Source organism: Lissotriton vulgaris, chromosome 1_1 (genome assembly GCF_964263255.1).
Source record: "Lissotriton vulgaris chromosome 1_1, aLisVul1.2, whole genome shotgun sequence".
NCBI lineage: Eukaryota > Metazoa > Chordata > Amphibia > Caudata > Salamandridae > Lissotriton > Lissotriton vulgaris.
This window is the reverse complement of record NC_141685.1, coordinates 1,852,771,238-1,852,795,272: the sequence shown is the minus strand read 5'-3', so window position 1 is coordinate 1,852,795,272 and position 24,035 is coordinate 1,852,771,238.

Below are 24,035 nucleotides of genomic sequence, written 5' to 3'. Positions count from 1 at the left end.
AATTACAAGGAATTAGCTAAGATTAAACTGGATGCTAAATCCAGCTGAACTGTGGTGTAAACACTGGGATGTAGCATAGGACAACAATGCACAATGTGAGGGCAAGAAGTAATCCTTTATTGGAAAACCCTTCTCTTCTGTGAAACTCCTCCAAGAGCTCTTTCGCAGCTGTCCAGACCCCAGCAGAATATGAAAATTGCACCAATTGATGCAAGAAAAGGAAACCTCAGCAGCCTTGTCTTGTATTGTGCTCTTAGTCAGCACATATTGTCCCTGCATGTCTGACAAACGTTCGTAGACGGGCCGGTAAACCTTTCTTAATCAATATGGCCTCTCCGCCCCTTCAAATGGGAACTCTAGTTCATTGATTGTGATCCAACTGTGTATTTTTGCTTGCATGGTAAACTTTACCCTACCAGGCCCTATGAAATCAGTTACTCTACCTGGGGGATATATGTGTCCCTTGTAGAAAAGTGACATTTGTTCATTTAATTTAAAAAAATGACAAGATCTCTTTTCTTTCATTCTTTTTACTCTCATTGCCATTATCACCATTAATATTAAATATGAACATATTCATTGTACTAAGTGTTATACTCTATCTTAATGGTATATGAACCAGGAGTGAATAATTGTTTATTTAGTTAATTACATAAACTTCGACCCTAAGAAATACAATTTCAATCCTTCATCATTCTTCTCTTCCTCTTTTCCGGCAAATGTTTCAAACATTGTATATCTTTTTCGCTGAGTGCCTTTCAGCTGAGGAAACATCCCTCTATTTGTCGCATTGTTCTTTTATACTTGTTTTGGCAGGCACTCAGGACTTGAAGGACAGAATAATATGCCATCTCCTTATTCACTCTTGATTTTTTATTTTGTAAACACTTTTATTTTCTGAAGTCTCCTTTACCCATTATTTACCATGCAGAATAGAGAACCATACTTCTACAAAACAAACATAAGCATTATTATTCCCTTATAATGCTTTTTCTTTACGCACCAACCCAATGCTGCATTTATCCCTGCACAACCCATATTAGTTATTACCTTTCCTAGCAATCATTAATAATGTGCCCAAATCAGCATTAGTCCTTTTTATTTTTGTTAGTCAAAAAGCATTTGCGGTCTACTATTATTATTTTAGTACGTGTTTGCTCAGTAACATTTCCCCTCATGTTAGGCCTTTTCCGCATAATTTGCAGTGTACACAGTTAGTAAATGTTGCTGAGGGTTCAATCCGAGCAGGTATTATTTCCACAAAAACCCTGCTCCATCAATCCCCCCTTTGATAGTGTTTTAAGCCATCACCAAAATACCCATCTATACAGGTCGTTACTTATCTGAAAGCAGATGTTCTCTCTTGTTTTATCATTATTCCATCTAAATTCTTCATAACTTCATAAAAATTTCCTTTCATCTCCTCTAATTCTATTTCTTCTCTCTTTCTCTTTCTTGCCTTTTGTTAATTATCAGATTAATCTCTTTTGCAACTACAGCACTTATAGGCCAGAAAAATCATTAGCATTGCTGTAGCTCCTGCAATGATAGGTGTTAATATTCTCCCTGATACACTATTTCCAAAAGTAGAAAATCAATTACCCACAGAGGAAAAACTCTTACCAAGTTGCTCCCAAGCAACATCAACCTTCAATTTAGACAAACCTTGATGAAGATGTGTAACATTCCTAATATACCCCTCAAGACTCTTAATCTTGTCTGGGATAGAAGTGCAACATTGTTGTGTTTTCAACATATTGCAGACTTCCCCCTCTTTGGCCAAAATAACATCGAGGGCAAGTCGATTTTGTAAAATCATAGACCTAATTGCATCCATTTCAGTATCAACCATTAAGAACCCACCAGTAGTGTCTGTTGATAAACGATCAACCACTGTGGATAATTTTCAAATTTTGTGCAAATTTAAAATAACTCCAACTGAAGGTATCAATGCTCCAAAAACATCCTTAATTATCTATGAAAAACTCGCTTTCTTATTACGTACTAGTCCATTCTTTACTTCATTGGTTCTATTATTCTTATCTACATGATATATCTTCGGAAATACTATTGCTAAATAACAACACCCATCCAAATGTACAGGCAACCTATAGTAGGCATTCTTACCACACACATAATAAATACCCAGTAAGACAGGATCAGTTTCTCCTTTTATTCCCCATCCTCCAGTAATTTGGAAAGTATGATCACATTCACTGGAACCAATGACAGTGTAAGTTGCGCCCTTCTTGTAATCTCTTTTACTGAAAGCCCATGGAGGTACATGAGACTTTTGCTCAGCAGCTTGTCTCTGAAACTCTTGTCTTCTATCTTCAACCATGTTAATGAATTATATTTCTTCAAATCATAATCTACAGGTTAAATTGTGTCTATGTGAATATACTGTATCTATTGTTTGTGTAGAATGACAAAAATGCTCCCATATAGTCAGCATTTTTAGCACCATATACTCTATACATGTTCTTTCTAATAGGAATTTTTGAAAATACTAAATCAATGTTAGAATAGAAATACTGCAATCTTGAACTAATTTTATCTAGTGGAGCAAGATGGCGGCTGAGTAAGACCTGTGTCACTCACCTCTGCGCCGATCAGGAGCTTCATGCGCCCTGTCTCCCGAGATATGCGCCCGGGCGATACCAATTGGGATCGCAGCTCTTGGCACCGTCATCCAGGAACACGGTGCCAGATTGAGACCGAGAAGGATCGCGACCTAGACTCTTGCTGTTGGCTGGGTTGAAGTTCACGCTGGGAGGCTCTCGCTAGGCTGCTTCTCACCACGCTGGCTGGAGCATACCTGTCATTCACGGAAGCAGGGTCCGGTTCCTAAGCAACCCAGACACTTAGGAGAAGACGCTGAAGAAAGAAGCATGCACAATGGCAGCTGCTCGCGGAGGAGCCCAACCCAAGAACCGGTCCACTGCTCCCGCTCCCGATCCCGCAACAGCGACGGCAACTGCAAACCGATCTGCCAAGAAGGACACCTCAAAAGCGGAACAGGCGACACAGAAGCCCGGTCCTAATCCCAGTAAGACTTTAAAGGACCAGGGTGGAAAGACCTCTAAACTCTCTCAGGGTAAGGGCACCGTAACGGCTGGGGATAAGAGGCAACCAACCATTCTTAAAATATTTCCAAAGAAACAAAATGCAGACCGGGGAATAGAGTGTGAGACAGACCTCTTGACAAAGACAGATGTTGCAGCCGGAGAAGTCGGGGGGGGGGACGATGTTACCGGCATAAATGACTCAAAACGATTCAAAAAGGGGGTGGTGATGAACAGAGTGTCTGAATTAAGCAGACCACTCTTACCCAGTCAAGATATTAGGGCTTGATCCATCACCGTTATTTAGCTCACTGAATCACCCCAGTTCAGAACCTGGCTATATGCAAATTAGTCTGCCCAGTGCCTCATGGGAACAGGGCAGACCAAACTACCAAGCCAATTCTTCACCGGAAAGGAGACAAGCTTCCGGGGACCGGTTTCTGGCATTTCAGTCATCGTCGGCCCGGCTTGCTTGAATCCTGGTGGTGCAGTGAGCAAGGGACTCATGTCTGAGTATACCTTGCCACACTTGTGGTGGCCAAAAACGATTCAAAAAGGGGGTGGTGATGAACAGAGAGTCTGAATTAGGCAGACCGCTCTTACCCAGTCAAGAGATCAGGGCTTGATCCATCACCGTTATTTAGCTCACTGCATCACCCCAGTTCAGAACCTGGCTATATGCAAATTAGTCTGACCCAGTGCCTCATGGGAACAGGGCAGACCAAACTACCAAGCCAATTCTTCACCGGAAAGGAGACAAGCTTCCGGGGACCGGTTTCTGGCATTTCAGCCGTCGTCGGCCCGGCTTGCTTGAACCCTGGTGGTGCAGTGAGCAAGGGACTCATGTCTGAGTATACCCTGCCACACTTGTGGTGGCCAAAAACGATTCAAAAAGGGGGTGGTGATGAACAGAGTGTCTGAATTAAGCAGACCACTCTTACCCAGTCAAGAGATCAGGGCTTGATCCATCACCGTTATTTAGCTCACTGCATCACCCCAGTTCAGAACCTGGCTATATGCAAATTAGTCTGACCCAGTGCCTCATGGGAACAGGGCAGACCAAACTACCAAGCCAATTCTTCACCGGAAAGGAGACAAGCTTCCCGGGGGCCAGTTTCTGGCATTTCAGCCGCCGTCGGCCCGGCTTGCTTGAATCCTGGTGGTGCAGTGAGCAAGGGACTCATGTCTGAGTATACCCCGCCACACTTGTGGTGGCCAAAAACGATTAAAAAAGGGGGTGGTGATGAACAGAGTGTCTGAATTAAGCAGACCACTCTTACCCAGTCAAGAGATCAGGGCTTAATCCATCACCGTTATTTAGCTCACTGCATCACCCCAGTTCAGAACCTGGCTATATGCAAATTAGTCTGACCCAGTGCCTCATGGGAACAGTGCAGACCAAACTACCAAGCCAATTCTTCACCGGAAAGGAGACAAGCTTCCGGGGTCCGGTTTCTGGCATTTCAGCCGTCGTCGGCCCGGCTTGCTTGAATCCTGGTGGTGCAGTGAGCAAGGGACTCATGTCTGAGTATACCCTGCCACACTTGTGGTGGCCAAAAACGATTCAAAAAGGGGGTGGTGATGAACAGAGTGTCTGAATTAAGCAGACAACTCTTACTCAGTCAAGAGATCAGGGCTTGATCGATCAGCGGTATTTAGCTCACCTCATCACCCCAGTTCAGAACCTGGCTATATGCAAATTAGTCTGACCCAGTGCCTCATGGGAACAGGGCAGACCAAACGACCAAGCCAATTCTTCACCGGAAAGGAGACAAGCTTCTGTCCCTGGCCCAGTGCATCATGGGAACAGGGCAGACCAAACTACCAAACAGGACAGGTTGTTGATGTATTAGCGCGAGTAGCCATTGCTAGAAATTGAATCTCAGAGATCTTTACGGAGAAAGCCATTACCAAAGCTACGATATACAGAGAAAAATTGTATGAGCTTAGTGAACAAGTGGGGCACCAGCTAGCAGTTCATACAAGGGAGGAGATGACAACTAATATGGTCAAGTTTATTAAAGATAAAGATGGTGGGCTGAGTACTGAGGCATCTGAAATCAGGGCCACTTTTCAGGGGTTCTACCAAGAATTGTATCAAGAGCCATAGAGGGATCAAGAGGACCCCGAGGAATATTTAGCTCAAGGGTTGGGCGTTTGCTTGGAGCAAGAGGATGAAGCTAGTTTAGATTCCCCCCTTAGTTGGGACGAAATACTGCTAGCCTTGAATTTATTGGCGGCTGGCAAAGCAGCAGGGGTGGATAAGTTTCCAACACAGTTTTTTTAAATTCAAATTTGTTTTATTGGTTTCAAGAGCAACAGTAGACAATACATTGCAAGGAAGGCTTAGTAGGCTTAAAAGGCAATCAAAGCAGAGAGTTATGCAGTATCCAATAGGCATATGTACGGACATTCGCACTTCCAACAGAGTTTTTTGTGAAAATCTCAGACCAACTTAAATTAATTAATTGATGGAGCTATTCAATTCCATACTCCAGGGCGGGAATCCACCCCCTTCTTGGTCCGCTGCTAAGATCATGGTCTTCTTGAAAAAAATAAGGACCCCCTGGAAATGGGCTCCTACCATCCCATAACTTTGATTAATTGGGACTCAAAGATTTATTCTAATGTCCTCGGTGGCCGACTGGCACCGATTATCCATAAGATCGTCTCAACCCGCCAACACGGTTTTATCCCCGGCAGATCAACAACCGATCATGTACAGGGAGTGATTTCCCTATTCGATCATGCTGAGACAACAGGAGACCCTATAGCCCTTATCCTATTGGACGTAGAGAAGGCATTTGATAGGGTCTCCTGGAAGTTCCTATGGGCAGCTATGATGGACTGCGGAATCACTAGGTGATTTATAAAGGCCATCCAAGGACTCCATGTTAACCCGAGTGCTAGAGTTGCGATAAATGGGACTATGTCTGAGAACTTTAGTATTACGAGGGGAACTAGACAGGGGTGCCCCTGCTCACCTCTTTTATTCGCAGTGTATATTGATTCTTTTATCAGCAAACTTGAAAGCCATCCTCTTGTGCCACCTATTCGAGTTAATAACTATGAAACAAAAATTCTAGCATATGCGGATGATATAGTTCTAGTCACCACCGTTCCTATTGAGGCTATTAAGATTATTGGGGAGGAGGCACAGCGGTTTGGAAATTCCTCCGGATATAAACTGAACTCATGGAAAACCCAGATTGTCAACAATGATAAAGTACGGATGAGGGATAATAGGGTAGTGGATCATGCTGTGTATCTTGGCGTCAGTATAAGCTCAAAGGTCAATAATATTGTGAAGATAAATCTTGACCCACTGATAAGCCACACTAGAATAGAACTGATCAGACTGGACAATTTGCATCTTACCATCTGCGTTAGGTGCAATGTGATTAAAATGCTGTTTTTACCTAGGTTCTTATATTTTGTTTACAACAATTTGCCTTGGGTTCTCTCCACAATACTTTAAAATCATTGAAACTATGTTTTCTAGATTTATTTGGCGGTTTAAGTGACCTCGACGGGCTCTCAAATGGATCATGCTCCCGAAAGAAAGAGGTGGTCTAGCTTTGCCTAACTTTAAGATATACTACTGGGCAACAGTGGCAAAGTACTGTGTGAATTTGATAGCTAACGAACCCAGTAACCACCTAATCCCGACACCGCAGATAATGATCTTGGGGGAAAGATGCGAGGGGTGCCTTTGGCGTCATGTCAATGACAATTACTTTAAGAAAATAAAACTTAAGACTATCTCTAGCATATTTAAACTCTGGAACAATATCCGCAAACTGCTCGGGCTGGGGCGCTATTCTTGCTATACCCCTGTTAGCTGTAATAATGATCTCCCAGAGATCTTCCAGGATGGGTGCATGACTAGGTGGATTGGGACAGGGATTAGTCAGCTGGGCTGTTTTTATACATCGAATCGGTTGAAAAGTTTTTCAGAGCTTCGTACCGACTATGATATCAGCCATAGGGATTTTTTTAAATACCTACAGATTAGGGATTTTTTGGTAGGGAAAATGGGGGGCGAGAGAAATTTCAAATTAATGCAGCAATAGAAAATTTATGTAGGGAAACCAATCCTAGAATTGGGGAAATTTTGAGAATTTTAATAGCGCATTCCCTGACGATTTGGATAAACATAGTGCTAGGTGGCAGACTAATTTAACGGTGCAGCAAGCAACCCCCGTACGGGCGCTGGAGCTTCACAAACATGGCTAAGGTCTATTAAACTGCAGTTTCACAAAACATTTTTCTCCCTATATTACACCCCCTATACAATCACTAAATGGCCAACCGGACAGGGAACTACATGCCCACGCTGCTCGCTGTTTGAAGCTGATATTATTCATATGTTTGCCACCTGCACTACATTGTCTAATCTAATATTAGATATTTCAAACTTCTTATCCGGGATATTTCACCTAAGAATTTCTATTTCATCTGAAGAAATAATGCTAGGAGTGACAGAAACCCAGCGGCCCATACACATGCAGGGGTTGATATTTGTGGCTATGGCGGTTTTCAGACTTTGCATAGCATCCTCATGGCTGGATCCACAACCTCCGGTCTTCACACACTGGAGGGCAAGAGTACTCGCGACTTGTAGTCTGGAGCTGGCCATCTACAAAAACAAAGGGCTAAATAAAAGAAAAAGAGGCATGCTGATATGGGGACCATTATTGCAGTGGATACAAGATAACTCCTAGGGGTAGAAACTATGCTGCAGGGGTTTCCTATGATACTAGAGAGAGCATTAGACCAGATATCTCTGTATTTAACTGCGTTTTTTTGCATTTTTTTCAATATGCTCTCTTGCTTCACACTTTTTAAAATATGTATGTAATAATTTTTTGGTTTAAACATTGATTTGTATCAAGACCTTGGTCTTCGGGGGTAGGGGGGAGGGGAGGGTGCTTTAAGGCTAAAGACTGTGAATGAAAATTTTTAAACAAAAAAAAGAAATACTGCAATCTTCCCTACTCATAGAACAGACTTGTTATTACACTAGAAGACACACCATATGTTAAAGGTAGGTGATGATAAGTCACCTCTTCTGAGACAGACAACGCTAATTGCATGCACACATAACAATCTCTCGCATCCATTACATCCATGTATTCATAAAGTAGTTTCGTGAAAACATTTAACGAAAAATAATTAATTGATTTATCATGATGATAGATGGTGTCATCTTTTATCTTTTCTAATTTAGTATGTGAATCTTCTTCAAAATCGTTAGTATTTTGTTTACCACTCAGCACACCATTAGTATTAGTATTATTTTTGTGTTTAGTTACCATTAAGACAGGCACAATGACAATTAATGTTAACCACATCAACATTAGTAGAAAAATACTAAATAAACAAACATTATTACATCTACATTTAAAACTATGATTTTGATGTCAAGTCTCTTCTGTATTTGCCATTTCTAATAAAAATTCCAATCAATTCTAAAAAAAACTAAAAAACTAAGAAAAACTTAAAAATCTAACTCAAAAATCTAATTCTAATCTATAAAAGTTTTTGTAAGATCTAGCCAAAGTAGTGTATCCTCACACTTTATGACTTTCCTCTTTACCCCCTGTTAGACCTGACATCATTGGCTTGAGTCTCTCCTCCATTTTTTCTGTTTGCCTCTACTGTTTTACGATGTTTTGCTGGTATATGCTTTGGGCGCCGTGTCACTGCTGATCAGTGCCATAGCGCAAGTGCTCCCTATGTTAAAATGATGTATCTATTGTATCCATGTTTGGCTTATTTGGTTTACTGTCAGTCCCTAGTCTAGTGCACCAGGAGTGCCGGGGCTTGTAAATACAAATGCCGCTCGTGGGCTTGCAGCACGTGTTGTGCCACCCACAGGAGCGGCCTCATAAAAGAATGTCTACGGGTCAGTCATTGCGAGACCCACGTGCAGTCTTGCACTGTCACGCCGGCTGCGCAGGTATACCTACTTGCCAGCCCCTCCAACCTCCCCTTAACTTCATGTTAGTCACCCCTATGGTAGGCCCATGGGCAGGGTGCATTGTAAGTGTAAGGTAGGACACGCCTGACCAAGTTGGCATGTCCTGATAGTGAAGTGCCGCCATCTTCGTGCTTCACTATTGCGAGGTAGCCTGCTCTCCGTTGGATAGAATGGGCCGCCGGGGTTGTTAACGCTATAATCCTAGCTGGCTCAGGGAGCATGGTGCAATGTCGAGTTTGGTATCCCTGAACTCAGGGTTTAATTACGCATCCGTTGGTGTGGATGGTTTTTGGACTCTGGGTTCGAAAATGGCACTTTTAGAAAGTGTCTATTTTCTTGCCTAACCATATCTGGTTTCTGCTGGTCTTGCGTGTGTGTGACAGGAGCTGGGTGGCTCCAAGAGGTCTGGATGAGTCAGTGTGGGATGAGTGGGACATTTACGTTGAGAGTAGGGGGAGAGTAGTTGTTGATAGCCTGCCTTGCCTGATACAATGCTGACTCCACCTCCTGCCAAGCGACTGATGGCTCTGTGCCTGCCATGGACGATCCTAGCCCCACCTCCTGCCAGGAGGGCGATAGCTCTGCTCCTGCCAGTATCAATGCTGGCTCCACCTCCTGCGGGGCGTCTGAGGACCCGGCCCGGCTCAGTGAATAGGCCAGGTGTGACTACCTAGCTCCACCCTCCGCAGACCCAGGATGTTGGGAAACCCCCGGCATAGACAAAGGGATCAAAGACGAAAAGGGGTATAAGAGAAGGACCCCTGAACCAAGAATTTAGATCACTTCTGACAAGGAACCCTGTAACCAAGGACAAGAAGCCTGCTGATCTAAAGGACTGCCTACCCCTTCTGCCGGTGTGCTGTTGTGGGGGAATCCTGCAGTGCTTCTTTATTTTTTCCAAGGAACCAGGAGAGAGGAACTGTGTGTGTACTCTCACGCTTGCTAAGAAAATCTCCAAGGACTGGAAGAGTGCCAGTCTCCTGCTGAAGTCACAGGGCTAAAGGACTTCACCTGCTAAAAGTGCTATTTGCTGGAAGTGTGAATCCAGCACCTCTGAAAGAACCAGCAATCACGACGATCGGACGCTGGGCCCGACCGACGCCAGCAGCAACGCCAGTGAGTAGGAGTACGGCTCTAACTCCAGAGGACCTCGTGTCTGCCCCGCTGCTGATCGCATCAACCGTGTGCCCTTCGACGCCGTGAGCGCTGCTCACTCTGTGCAACTGCATCATCGACAACGCCTGCTGAGGCCTGATCGACACCGAAGACGCGACGCCGGATTGCTCGACGCCGCTGATCATCGTGTGCTTCATTTTCCTAAGGTACTGTGTTGTTGGGGGTCCGTGTGACTCCAGGCCCGGCGCAGCGCTCCTCGCGGTCGACGCCGAACCTGTGGATTATCTTTGCCCCGGCGTTGTGTAGCTCCCGTGTGAGTTACCCTGTTGCTAAGAACTGTGTTTCCAAGAAGAAGAATTGCTTGATACTAAAGACTTTGGTGCTAAAGAAGAAACTACCTTTGAACTATCCTTTTTCCTTCCTGAACGTATTTATTCTGATTGTGTACAGTTTTGCCGTTATTTGGTCTTGTGCTAAGTCTTATATAAAAATACTTATTTTTATAATACTACTGTGTCGTGTCCATTTGTAGCGTATTCACGTTATTACTGTATGTGGTCATAATTGCTTAACACACAGCCTCTGAGATAAGCCTGTTCTGCTCTGCCAAGCTACCAAGGGGGTGAGCAGGGGTTATCGAAGGGTGTGATCCCCTTGCCCTGACTAGAAAAGGAGTGTCCCTATTTGTCAGAAGTGTATACCTCTGCCAACTAGAGACAGCCGGTTCTAACATTGGATGCAGCGGTGAGGATTTGGACCTTGCATTTATGACCCATGTACAGTGATTAGTGTGCGCTACGTAGTGAAAGCAGACCATAACGCAGTCACAATCTGATTCGGAAGGATCCTATTTTTGTTCTCCGCTTTCCTGAAACTTGATTTTCTGAACACTGCCAGTTTTAACCATGAGTGACAACGGAGTCACTGCCCCTGCTATCGTTGTTGTTGAAGAGTTCGAAAGGAGTAAGGTAAAGAAATACAAGAAAGATGAGCTGAAACACTTTTGCAACCAGTTTGAAGTTCCTACCACCGGCCTCTCGAGAAAAGATGATTTTTATAAAGCATTACAGGCCTGGTGGGAGTCCAGAAATCCCTCTGATGTGGTGGTGGTACCCACAGAGGAAGGGGATGAGGAGGTGCCAGTGAATGGACCTGTGCCCTCTCCCGGAAGCAGTGTTTCCTCCAAAGGTCTTTCCCCTGAAGAAAGAGAAGAAAGGGCGAAAGAGCGAGCTTACAACATGGAGATGGCAAGGCTAAAGATAAATGGGCAGTTGGAGTTAGAAAATGCAAGAGGTAGAAGGGAAGCTGATTTAGAGATCAAAAAGTTGGAGTTTGAACGAGAGAAGTTAGCTTTGGAGCGTGAAGCCAGGTTGAGGGAACTGGATATCCAAGCTAAAAAGTTAGAGTTGAATCCCTCTGGTGGCAGCATTCCATCCGAGCCTGCAGAAAGTAAGTTTTACTTCCCGAAAGATGTGATCAAAGATTACAATAAGAATGAAGATATTGGTCAATGGTTTAAAGCATATGAGTTAGCATTGTTGGCCCACCAGGTCCCTGAGAAGAATTGGGGAGCGGGGTTGTGGGGTCGCTTTGTGAATGAGGGAAGAGATACCCTGTTAGACATGCCTGTTGCGGATAGGATGTCGTATGCTCATATGAAAGATGCTTTAATGTTGCGATATGGTTTAACCCCCGAGCAGTACAGACAAGCTTTTAGAGAATGTAAGAAGTTGCCTGGTACGACGTGGGTTGAATATGTGTCTTATTTTTGCAGAGCCATGGATGGTTGGGTAAAGGGCAGCAAAGTGGAAAGTTATGAAGCTCTTTATGATTTGTTTGCGTGGGAGCACTTGTCTAATAACTGTTTTCCAGAGCTGCGCCAGCACCTGATTGATAGCAAGATATCTAACCCTAGAAAACTTGCTGAGGAGGCGGACCGCTGGGTCAGTACCAGCGTCCACAAGGGTCCAGTGAGAGACTCAGCCAAAAGTGAGCAGGGTCCCCAGCAGAAGAGTGGGGGGACAAGGGTAAACAGAAGGAGTCTCAGAAAGGGCCCCAAAGTAATCCCCAAGGGAACCAAGGGAAAGGTTCCCAGCCTCCCCCTGAGAAGAAGCCAGGGGCCCCGACGGGTAAACCTGTTCATAGGGGCCCCCTAACCTGCTACGGTTGTGGGCAGGTGGGACACCGGTTTTATGACCCCCAGTGTCCCAAAAAGGATTCGAATGCACCGCCGCGTGCACCCCCTCGTCAGTTGGCAAGTGTAGCCTTGGGAGGGGAGGAGATGGTTGTCCATGGTGGGAGGGGTCCCGCAGAAATGTCCCTGGTCTCGCTAGGAGACATGCAAATGGTCCCTCCACCCCCTCTGCCTAGTAACACTAGTAAATATAGGCAGTGGGTGACCATTAATGGCCATAGAGTGGAAGCTCTCAGAGACACCGGAGCGAGTGTGACAGCTGTCAAGTGTCACTTGGTGTCCAGAGAGCAGGTGGTTCCCCACGCATTCTACCCCGTGATAGCTGCCGATAACTCCCAGAAAGAGTGTGAGGTGGCTCAGGTTTCCTTTGAATGGGGGGGAGTTTCAGGTACTCTTCAGGTTGCTGTGAGGCCCGCCATGCCTGTCGACTGTCTCCTGGGCAATGATTTGGAAGACTCCCCTTGGGCTAAGGTGGAGCGAGCGGCGCACTTGAAAATGTTGGGTGTACCGGAGTGGGTGTGTGCAACCACTCGATCCATGACAGCGAGTAAGGGTGTTGATGGGGTCCCGGAGCCTGAAAGTACGGCCCAGGACCCAGCTGTGAAGAGAAGAGGCAGGAGGCACGGGAAACCGGCCCCCGTTGTTCCCGTGGTCCAGAAGGAGGTAGACCCTGAGGGGGATGCCCTGGAGCCCACAGGGGAACAAATTGCCGAACTGGGAGATCTGCCCGAGCTGACCCACTGGCAGCAGGATGGTGGTCCCTCCAGGAAGGAATTCTGTGCGGAGCAGAAGGTGTGCCCTTCTCTTGTGGGCATGAGGCAGCAGGCCTCAGCCCAATCCTCAGGTGATCAGTCAGGGTCACATTTTGTGTACTGGGAGAACGACCTCCTGTATAGCGAGCCTAAGGCTGCTGAGCCTGGGTCAGCCCGTGTGCTGGTGGTACCCCAACGCTTCAGAGCCTTCCTACTGGGTTTGGCTCATGACGTACCGTTAGCTGGACATCTGGGGCAGGACAAGACCTATGACAGGCTTGTCACCCATTTTTATTGGCCTCAGATGCGTAGGGATGTAGACATCCATTGCAAGACTTGTCGCACTTGCCAGGCAAGTGGGAAAAGCGGAAGGAAGCAGAAGGCTCCCCTCCAACCTTTTCCGGTGGTCAGCACCCCCTTTGACCGGGTGGGTATTGACATTGTTGGGCCCCTGGACCCCAAGACAGCCCTGGGCAACAGGTTCATCCTGGTCTTGGTGGACCATGCCACAAGGTACCCGGAAGCCATCCCTCTCAGGACAGTGACGGCCCCGTGGTGGGACGGGCACTGATGGGTGTTTTCTCCCGGATGGGGTTCCCCAGAGAGGTGGTGTCCGACCGAGGCACCAACTTCATTTCGAACTACATGAAGTCTCTGTGGAAGGAGTGTGGGGTAACCTACAAGTTCACCACTCCTTACCACCCTCAAGGGAATGGGCTGGTTGAGAGATTCAACCGGACCCTGAAAGGCATGATTATGGGTCTTGAAGAACCAATGAGGCGGAAATGGGACGTCCTCTTGCCATGCCTGTTGTTTGCTTACCGTGAGGTGCCGCAGAAGGCTCTAGGGTTCAGCCCCTTTGAGCTCTTATACGGTCACCCGGTAAGAGGACCTTTGAGTCTGGTCAAGGAAGGCTGGGAGCAATCTCCCAGGAAACCTCCCCAGGATGTATACAGCTACATGCTGGCCTTTCGGAACCAGACTCGGCGCTTCAGAGAACTTGCTCAGGCAAATCTGGAGGCCAGCCAGGAGGAGATGAAGCGATGGTACGACCGGAATGCCACTCTGGTAGAGCTTCATCCTGGTCAGGAAGTATGGGTCATGTCCCCTGTGGAACCTTGTGCGCTCAAGGACAGGTGGACTGGACCGTTTAAGGTTGTGGAGAAGAAGAGCGATGTCACCTACCTGGTGGACTTGAAATCTCCCAGGAACCCCTTGCGGGTCCTGCATGTCAACCGTTTGAAGCCCCACTTAGAAAGGTCCGAAGTGGGCATGCTCCTAGCTACAGATGATGGAACGGAGGAGGAGAGTGAGCCTCTTCCTGACCTCCTGTATGCTAAAGAGCAAGACGGGTCAGTGGATGGTGTGGTCCTCTCTGACACACTGACCCTTGAGCAGAGACAGGATTGTCGCCAACTGTTGGGGCAATTCCCGGATCTGTTTTCCTTGGTTCCGGGTGTCACGCATTGGTGTGTCCATGACGTTGACACCGGAGACAGCCCTCCTGTGAAGCACAAGGCTTACAGGGTGACTGACAAGGTCCGAGCGTACATTAAGGAGGAGGTCTCCAAAATGTTCGCGTTAGGGGTGATTGAGTCCTCTAGCAGTCCTTGGGCCAGCCCAGTGGTCTTGGTCCCGAAGGCTGCAGCGCCTGGTGCTTCACCGGAACTACGGTTCTGCGTGGACTACCGAGGGCTCAATTCAGTCACGAAGACTGACGCGCACCCCATCCCCAGAGCTGATGAGCTCATCGATCGGTTGGGGGCTGCCCGGTACCTTAGTACGTTCGATTTAACGTCTGGGTACTGGCAGATCGCCTTGACTGATGGGGCAAAAGAGAGGTCAGCATTCTCCACACCAGATGGGCTATACCAGTTCCGGGTGATGCCCTTTGGGATGAAGAATGCCCCTGCCACCTTCCAGAGGTTGGTCAACCAGGTCTTGGCTGGACTGGAGGAATTCAGCGCCGCCTACCTGGACGACATCGCAGTGTTCAGCGCCAGCTGGGAGGAACACTTGCGCCACCTCCAGGAAGTGTTGTTGGCCCTGCGCGGAGCAGGACTCTCAATCAAAGCCAGTAAGTGCCAGATTGGGCAGGGTTCTGTGGTGTACTTGGGGCACCAAGTAGGGAGCGGTAAGGTGGCCCCCCTGCAACCCAAGATTGATACCATCCTGGCTTGGGCACCGCCCAAAACCCAAACGCAGGTGAGAGCCTTCTTAGGACTCACGGGTTATTACAGGAGGTTTGTCAAGGATTACGGCAACATTGTGCACCCCTTGACTTCGCTGACTTCCAGGAAGCAGCCACGAAACGTGATCTGGACTGATGCCTGTCAAACGGCCTTTGACACCCTGAAAACTGCAATGTGCACAGCACCTATACTCCAGGCACCCGACTTTTCGAAAGAATTCATTGTTCAGACGGACGCTTCAGAGCATGGCGTGGGGGCTGTTCTAGCTCAGGTGAATGAAGAGGGCCGAGACTTGCCTGTAGCCTTCATCAGTAGGAGGTTACTTCCCAGGGAAACGAGGTGGAGTGCGATAGAGAGAGAAGCATTTGCTGTGGTCTGGGCGCTGAAGAAGCTAAGACCCTACCTGTTTGGGACTCACTTCCGGGTTCAGACAGACCACAGGCCCCTCAGATGGTTGATGCAAATGAGGGGTGAGAATCCAAAACTGTTGAGGTGGTCCATTGCTCTACAGGGGATGGACTTTACGGTGGAACACCGCCCTGGTACAGATCACGCCAATGCTGATGGTCTGTCCAGATTTTTCCGCCTTAGTGATGAGGACTCCCTAGGTCAAGGGTAGTTCTCCCCACATTTCAGCTGGAGGGGACACGTGTTAGACCTGACATCATTGGCTTGAGTCTCTCCTCCATTTTTTCTGTTTGCCTCTACTGTTTTACGATGTTTTGCTGGTATATGCTTTGGGCGCCGTGTCACTGCTGATCAGTGCCATAGCGCAAGTGCTCCCTATGTTAAAATGATGTATCTATTGTATCCATGCTTGGCTTATTTGGTTTACTGTCAGTCCCTAGTCTAGTGCACCAGGAGTGCCGGGGCTTGTAAATACAAATGCCGCTCGTGGGCTTGCAGCACGTGTTGTGCCACCCACAGGAGCGGCCTCATAAAAGAATGTCTACGGGTCAGTCATTGCGAGACCCACGTGCAGTCTTGCACTGTCACGCCGGCTGCGCAGGTATACCTACTTGCCAGCCCCTCCAACCTCCCCTTAACTTCATGTTAGTCACCCCTATGGTAGGCCCATGGGCAGGGTGCATTGTAAGTGTAAGGTAGGACACGCCTGACCAAGTTGGCATGTCCTGATAGTGAAGTGCCGCCATCTTCGTGCTTCACTATTGCGAGGTAGCCTGCTCTCCGTTGGATAGAATGGGCCGCCGGGGTTGTTAACGCTATAATCCTAGCTGGCTCGGGGAGCATGGTGCAATGTCGAGTTTGGTATCCCTGAACTCAGGGTTTAATTACGCATCCGTTGGTGTGGATGGTTTTTGGACTCTGGGTTCGAAAATGGCACTTTTAGAAAGTGTCTATTTTCTTGCCTAACCATATCTGGTTTCTGCTGGTCTTGCGTGTGTGTGACAGGAGCTGGGTGGCTCCAAGAGGTCTGGATGAGTCAGTGTGGGATGAGTGGGACATTTACGTTGAGAGTAGGGGGAGAGTAGTTGTTGATAGCCTGCCTTGCCTGATACAATGCTGACTCCACCTCCTGCCAAGCGACTGATGGCTCTGTGCCTGCCATGGACGATCCTAGCCCCACCTCCTGCCAGGAGGGCGATAGCTCTGCTCCTGCCAGTATCAATGCTGGCTCCACCTCCTGCGGGGCGTCTGAGGACCCGGCCCGGCTCAGTGAATAGGCCAGGTGTGACTACCTAGCTCCACCCTCCGCAGACCCAGGATGTTGGGAAACCCCCGGCATAGACAAAGGGATCAAAGACGAAAAGGGGTATAAGAGAAGGACCCCTGAACCAAGAATTTAGATCACTTCTGACAAGGAACCCTGTAACCAAGGACAAGAAGCCTGCTGATCTAAAGGACTGCCTACCCCTTCTGCCGGTGTGCTGTTGTTGGGGGAATCCTGCAGTGCTTCTTTATTTTTGCCAAGGAACCAGGAGAGAGGAACTGTGTGTGTACTCTCACGCTTGCTAAGAAAATCTCCAAGGACTGGAAGAGTGCCAGTCTCCTGCTGAAGTCACAGGGCTAAAGGACTTCACCTGCTAAAAGTGCTATTTGCTGGAAGTGTGAATCCAGCACCTCTGAAAGAACCAGCAATCACGACGATCGGACGCTGGGCCCGACCGACGCCAGCAGCAACGCCAGTGAGTAGGAGTACGGCTCTAACTCCAGAGGACCTCGTGTCTGCCCCGCTGCTGATCGCATCAACCGTGTGCCCTTCGACGCCGTGAGCGCTGCTCACTCTGTGCAACTGCATCATCGACAACGCCTGCTGAGGCCTGATCGACACCGAAGACGCGAAGCCGGATTGCTCGACGCCGCTGATCATCGTGTGCTTCATTTTCCTAAGGTACTGTGTTGTTGGGGGTCCGTGTGACTCCAGGCCCGGCGCAGCGCTCCTCGCGGTCGACGCCGAACCTGTGGATTATCTTTGCCCCGGCGTTGTGTAGCTCCCGTGTGAGTTACCCTGTTGCTAAGAACTGTGTTTCCAAGAAGAAGAATTGCTTGATACTAAAGACTTTGGTGCTAAAGAAGAAACTACCTTTGAACTATCCTTTTTCCTTCCTGAACGTATTTATTCTGATTGTGTACAGTTTTGCCGTTATTTGGTCTTGTGCTAAGTCTTATATAAAAATACTTATTTTTATAATACTACTGTGTCGTGTCCATTTGTAGCGTATTCACGTTATTACTGTATGTGGTCATAATTGCTTAACACACAGCCTCTGAGATAAGCCTGTTCTGCTCTGCCAAGCTACCAAGGGGGTGAGCAGGGGTTATCGAAGGGTGTGATCCCCTTGCCCTGACTAGAAAAGGAGTGTCCCTATTTGTCAGAAGTGTATACCTCTGCCAACTAGAGACAGCCGGTTCTAACACCCCCAATATTTTTTTTCCTTCTTCTTTAGATCTTCTGCTTCAATTTTCTGCCATTCTGTCTCTGAATGTTCAAGTTTCTGGATTCTACACCTTATTTTTACATAGTTCTTTAGAGTGGTTCAAAATTGTTTCCTTCACTATTCTCTGTACCACTGTCTTCTTTAATCTGATCTGTGTTTTCAATTTCTTCCAACACTAAAAATATGTCAGTTTTGGAGCTGTGTATTTCTTGTTTGGAACTCTGTTGGACTTGGCCCTTTTGGCAGGTTCACCCCTAAACTTTTTGCCATTTCTGTGACCTGATATTGGTAGTTTTTGGCCTCTCCGTACTTTAGCACTGTGGCCCATTGTAATTTACGGGCATGCTCTGAGTGCGTGTGGTGTGATTGGCCTGCCCTCCCATAGGAATGCATGGGGGATATGTGTGTCCATGGTAATTCCTGGTATGAGAGGAGTGCAGGGGCACGTTTAGTATATGTGAACTCATGAGAATAAATGCTGCGCAATGGTGTGCACAGATTTATGGTGAGTGGTGGAGAAATGACACTTTTAGAAGTTGGCATTTCTTTGTGTTGTGTGTCTGCCTACCTGATGTGAATTGCATGTCTGGCTTGTGATCGAAAGGTGCTGGCTGGTGTGGCTGGCTCCAGGAGCCAGGGTGAGTTAGCACAGTGGTGAATAGAGAGATCTGCATCTAGATTTGAGGGAGGAGTTGCACCTGGGACCTGGATAGGGCTGTGCCTTCCCTCCATAATGCCGCTCCACCCCGTGTGGTGTGTCTGATTCCTGAGCCCCCTCCTGCCAAAGGAGAGAGGAGCTGATCAAAATAAAGTGCTCCAAAGCTCCTACAAACCAGTTGCATCTGGTTTCCCCAGCCCTGTGCTTACAGATGAATGTAAAAGGGTGTATAAATGAAGGGGCTGTGACCCCATGAAACTGTTCTGTTGTGTTGTTCTCCTCACTTGAAGGGGGTCTGCTGCTTCCAGGCTCCAGGAGGATTCTGCCACAAGGGGCTGCCTCCCTGCTGGTGGGCCCTGTGTGTTGGCCTGCCTGGGCCCAGCCTTTGCCCTACCCGGACTTGGACTCTGGTGCCTTGTGAGCGCTTTATTTTTTATTTCTGGGTGGGTGTTTGCATTTGTTCCAACGGAATGCTTGGTTCTTCACCAGCTGCGAAGAGGCGCTTCCTGTTGCTGCCTGCAGCACTGAGCTACGATCATTTTCAAAGGAAATTCCGACATAGAGATTTCCGCACTTTGACTGCTTTTACGGCGGGTGCCCACCCAGCGTTATTGCTGCTGATTTAGACTGGAAACCAAGCGGGAGCCCACCCCGCATCGGTATCTTGAAGGCAGGTGCCCACCCCACTGCCTTGTGCCTTTGATGGTAGCCTACCCCGCGTTATACCTTTTTACACAGATGCAGGAGCCTACCCCGCATTAGTTTTTAATTACTCCGCGAGATTCCACCCCGCTTTGCTGCCTAGAAGTCACCTCCGTGACCCAAGATCCAAATAAAGAAACTGCTGCGTCGGAGGGGTGAACATGAAGTCAGGCATACCCGTGGCTTGATTGTGGGCGTGGCTAGGTGGCCGCCAATTGCAGTGCGGGAAAAAGGAAGCAGGAAGGAGCCTTGCATGCTCCGTACCGTAGTCCCGGGTCTCAGGAGGGTTCCGGGTGAAGTCAGGACAATCGCTTCTGTTTGAGGGGCCCTCGTGACCGGAGGAGAGCCCTGCCTGTCTGCAAAGGTCCTGTGACCCTGGGAGAGGGACAGGGTGAACCCAACAGAAGAAAGGGGGCACTGGAGCCTCGCTGGCTCCCTAGGCTGCATGACCTGCTCTCCCCCTGCCGCAACAGGAGCAGAGAGCATCCTGAAGTGACAGGAGCATCCTGTCAAAGTCCCGATAAGTGGGGGCTGAAGGGGGAACCGTGTTAGCCCTCCTCTGGCACTATGAGAGCCTGGTGAGAAGGGCTCATTGGTGAGCTTGTTGTTGAAGGGGGCATCCGGACACATCGTCAGTGCCCGCCCCCGTGGTCCCTCTAGAGGCACCATAGTGCCCGTGCTGGTCTTACAGCTGCCCCGCCTGGCAGTGGGCAGCTGCAACATGTGGGCCATCTTTTCTGTTAGAGCCCCATTGGGGGTTCAGGTAGCACCGCAGTACCAGCTCCATATCTCCTTGGGGGCATTTTCAGTTAGAGTCCCAGAGAGGGGCTCAGGGGGCACACTGGTGCCCGTGCTCATTTTCACAGCTGCCCAGCAATTAGTAGGCAGCTGCCACGTTTAGGCAGTGCACTTGCGCACGTTGCTTTCACTGCTCCTGCAGCCAGCCCTGACTTTGCGGGACATAGGGCCCCTTGAGCCCCTGAGAGAGGCCAGTGACCGGGCGCCAGTTCCAGTGTGTGGTGCCCCCGATTGGGGCCTACTGTGTTAATACTGTTAATTGCCCAACATGTTTATGCTGGTGACGCTTATTACAACATGTGATGTATGTTTATGAGGCTGGCGCATAATGTAGTTTAATGCCTAAAGTGGTCTATGCTATGGTGATTCATGTGGTCCATGCTAAGGTGATATATGCCTGACATGATTCGAGCCTTTTTATTTTTTATGTTACAGGATCTAAGTCTCAGTTCAGTATTTCACCAGTAGTTACAGGTTGTGCTCTACATTTACTATTTGTGCTCTGTGATGGTTTTGACAGTGGCCCCATTTACCCTGTTGTGTGTAAATAGTCCCCTGTAAATACTACCTGATGCCAGTTGGCACAGTGTTTATTGTGTGATCACTACTCTAATGTGTTTCTGATAATACAAAGGCTATTTTTTATATAACCTTGTGTAGAGTTCCTTTTTGTGGTGTGCCTAGTGGGTTGCTGCTGTGTGGGTGTTGCGCAAATGCTTTACACATTGCCTCCGGGATAAGTCTGACTGCTCGTGCCAAGTTACCAAGGGGGTGAGCAGGGTTACCTTTGGCATGTAACTCCCTTGCCCTGACAAGAGTGGTGGTTTCGGCCTGGCTTTGGCGCAAGCTTTAGCCAACCAGAAATCCCATTTCTAACAAACTCTTACTCTTTTTGTTTTATGAACAGACTCTTCTTCAAACTCACTTTGCTCAGTATGATCTGGAACTCCAATTATCGTCTCAGGTGATCTTTGTTTCAGAGTGTATTTCAGTCTTTTCACTCATTCTGGCCACACATCATCTCTTCTTGCTTTCTTTACTTGAACTGTTTCTTCAGCATCAGTGTCAAGTTCGCAAGTTCTTTTATTCAGTCCTTTTCTCTGTTTCACTTGCTCTTGATTTTCACTCAACACTACTCCATTGTCATCCTCAACAGCAGTCTTATGAGACCCAGTAGCTGGTGCCCACTTTATTCAACTTTTTCCCCGTTCAAGCACGTGTTCAACTCTCTCAGAATCTGTAACTTCAGACTCTGAAGCTTCATGTTCTTCACCTTCTGGCTCTTCTTGACTTTCCACCAGTTGCTGCTCCTCTTCTTGTCTTTCAAGTAGACTTAGGATTCTTCTTGTATGACTTGCGTGTAACCAATTTGGCAAGCCACCACACTTTACTGCTGTCATCCTTACCAATATTATTTAAGAAGGGCTATGCCATCTAGGTTTCAAAGACAACTTTCTCACATGCTTTTTCACCAGGATCCACTCACCTGGACTTAAATTATGAGCTTGATCCTGCTGTGTTGTGGTTGCAATTTCTCCGACCTGATGAGACACAGAACGCACCACATCAGCCAATCATTTGCAATAACCAAGCACTAGATCATCAGTAATATTCATCAGTTAATTTTCTGGTACAATCAGCTGTCTCGTTGCTCTACCCATTATAATTTCATGAGGGGATAATCCAGTCTTTTTATCAGGAATGCTTCTCAAACTCATTAACCCGAAGGATAAAGCATCTGGCCATTTCATGCACACAGCTTTAACAATCTAGACTTAATAGTGCCATTAATTTGCTCGACCACACCTGAGGTTTCTGATCTATAGGCACAATTCAGCATTTGCTCAATGTGTACTGCTTCACAAATCTTCCGAATAATTTCATTATTAAAATGAGCACCTCTATCCGTTTCTAAAGAGACTGGAAATCCAAATCTAGGAATTATCTCTCTCAAAAGCAATTTGGCAACTGTTCAACTATCACTTCTTCATGTTGGATAAGCGTCTACTCAACGGGAAAACAGACAAATAGCAACCAACACCTATTTTAGTCCATTACAACTAGGGAGCTCAATAAAGTCAGCCTGCAACCTAGTAAAATGTCCAGCTGCTTTCCCAATTCTGCCCCAAATAACAACTGTTTTTCTGTGTGGACTCTGCTGCTGGCACACTACCCACCTTTGGCATAGACTCTCTGCAATAACCCTAAACTTGGGTTTATACCATGACTGCTTGAAGAGACTAATCATGACATCTCTTCCCACATGTGGAATTCCGTGATACATCCTGGTCATCTGGGAAAGTAAACAATGTGGCATTACTACTTTGTCATCTGTATACACCTATATTTTATCATCTGATCTCTTCTTACAACCCGATTTAGTCCAAAGTTCTTTTTCTTCTTCACTGGCTTCTTCTTGAAATTAGCTCATTTCATCTTGTGTTTCAATAGTAGTGATTATCAAATGACAATCTGTATTCTTTTTCTCTGATCCTTTGTTAATCGAGACTGAATTGTGTGCACAGAAACAAGCCACTTGGTCACATAATCATTTGCTGATCTATGCGCCACTGGAATCTCTTTAGGCAATTGTAGTGCATTCAACAAATCTTTTACATCTTTACTATTCCGAATCAGGGATCCTGAAGAAGTCAGAAATCCGAGTTGCATCCACAATTGACCAAAGTCATGCACCCCCCCAAAACCATATTGACTTTCTGTAAATATCATCACACAATCTGACTCTGACAACAGTACATCTTTATGTCAGGCCTCGGCTTTGTACACAATTCTCTCACATCCAAACATTCATGATCAGCTTCATCTTTTACTTCTTCACAACATGAACTCAGCAACAAAGTCACTGGGTTCAATGTAGTTCATCTTGTTACTGTCACATTTTCAGCACCAAAGATCACTCCTTCATATCTGTTCAAATGACTACTTGTCATGTGCTAAGTCATAGTACGTGTCAGCAGAATCTCCACAGAATATGGCACATACACTCCCACTGGATGACCTATTACAATCTACTCACTCTGCTCTAAACTCACACAAGTTGCAGCCACTTTTTTCAATCAACCTGGCAATGCTGCAGCCACTGAATCTAAAGTAGCAGAGAAATATGCTACTGGTCAACGTGCCATTCCATGTGTCTGTGTCAGGACCGAAAATGCACACCTATCTCTCTCACAACAGAACAATGCAAACTCTTTATCATGATCCGCATTCCCAATGCAGGCACTCGACATAGACTATCTCGCAGTTCCATAAAAGTCTTCATGCTTTCTTCATCAAATTGAATTGGATCGACTACTTCTTTGTGAGTCAATCTCTGTAATGGCTTAGCTGTCAAAGAAAAGCCACTAATACAATGTCTACAGTATCCAACCATGCCCAGAAACATTCAAAGTTCTTCTTGTGTTTTGGGAGGTCCCATCAGCAAGATCACAGCAATTCCATCTTGTGATACTTTCCTAACTCCTTTTTCAATTTTGTGTCACCAATATTGAACCTCTTTTTGACAAAATTGTAATTTTGCTGGTGAACCTTTATGCCCATCTACTGACAAATGGTTCCGTAGAACAATTGTATCTGTCACGCATGCTTCTCGAGTCTTTGATGCCACCAATAGGTCATCAATGTATTGCACCAATACTGAGTCTGCTGGCATAA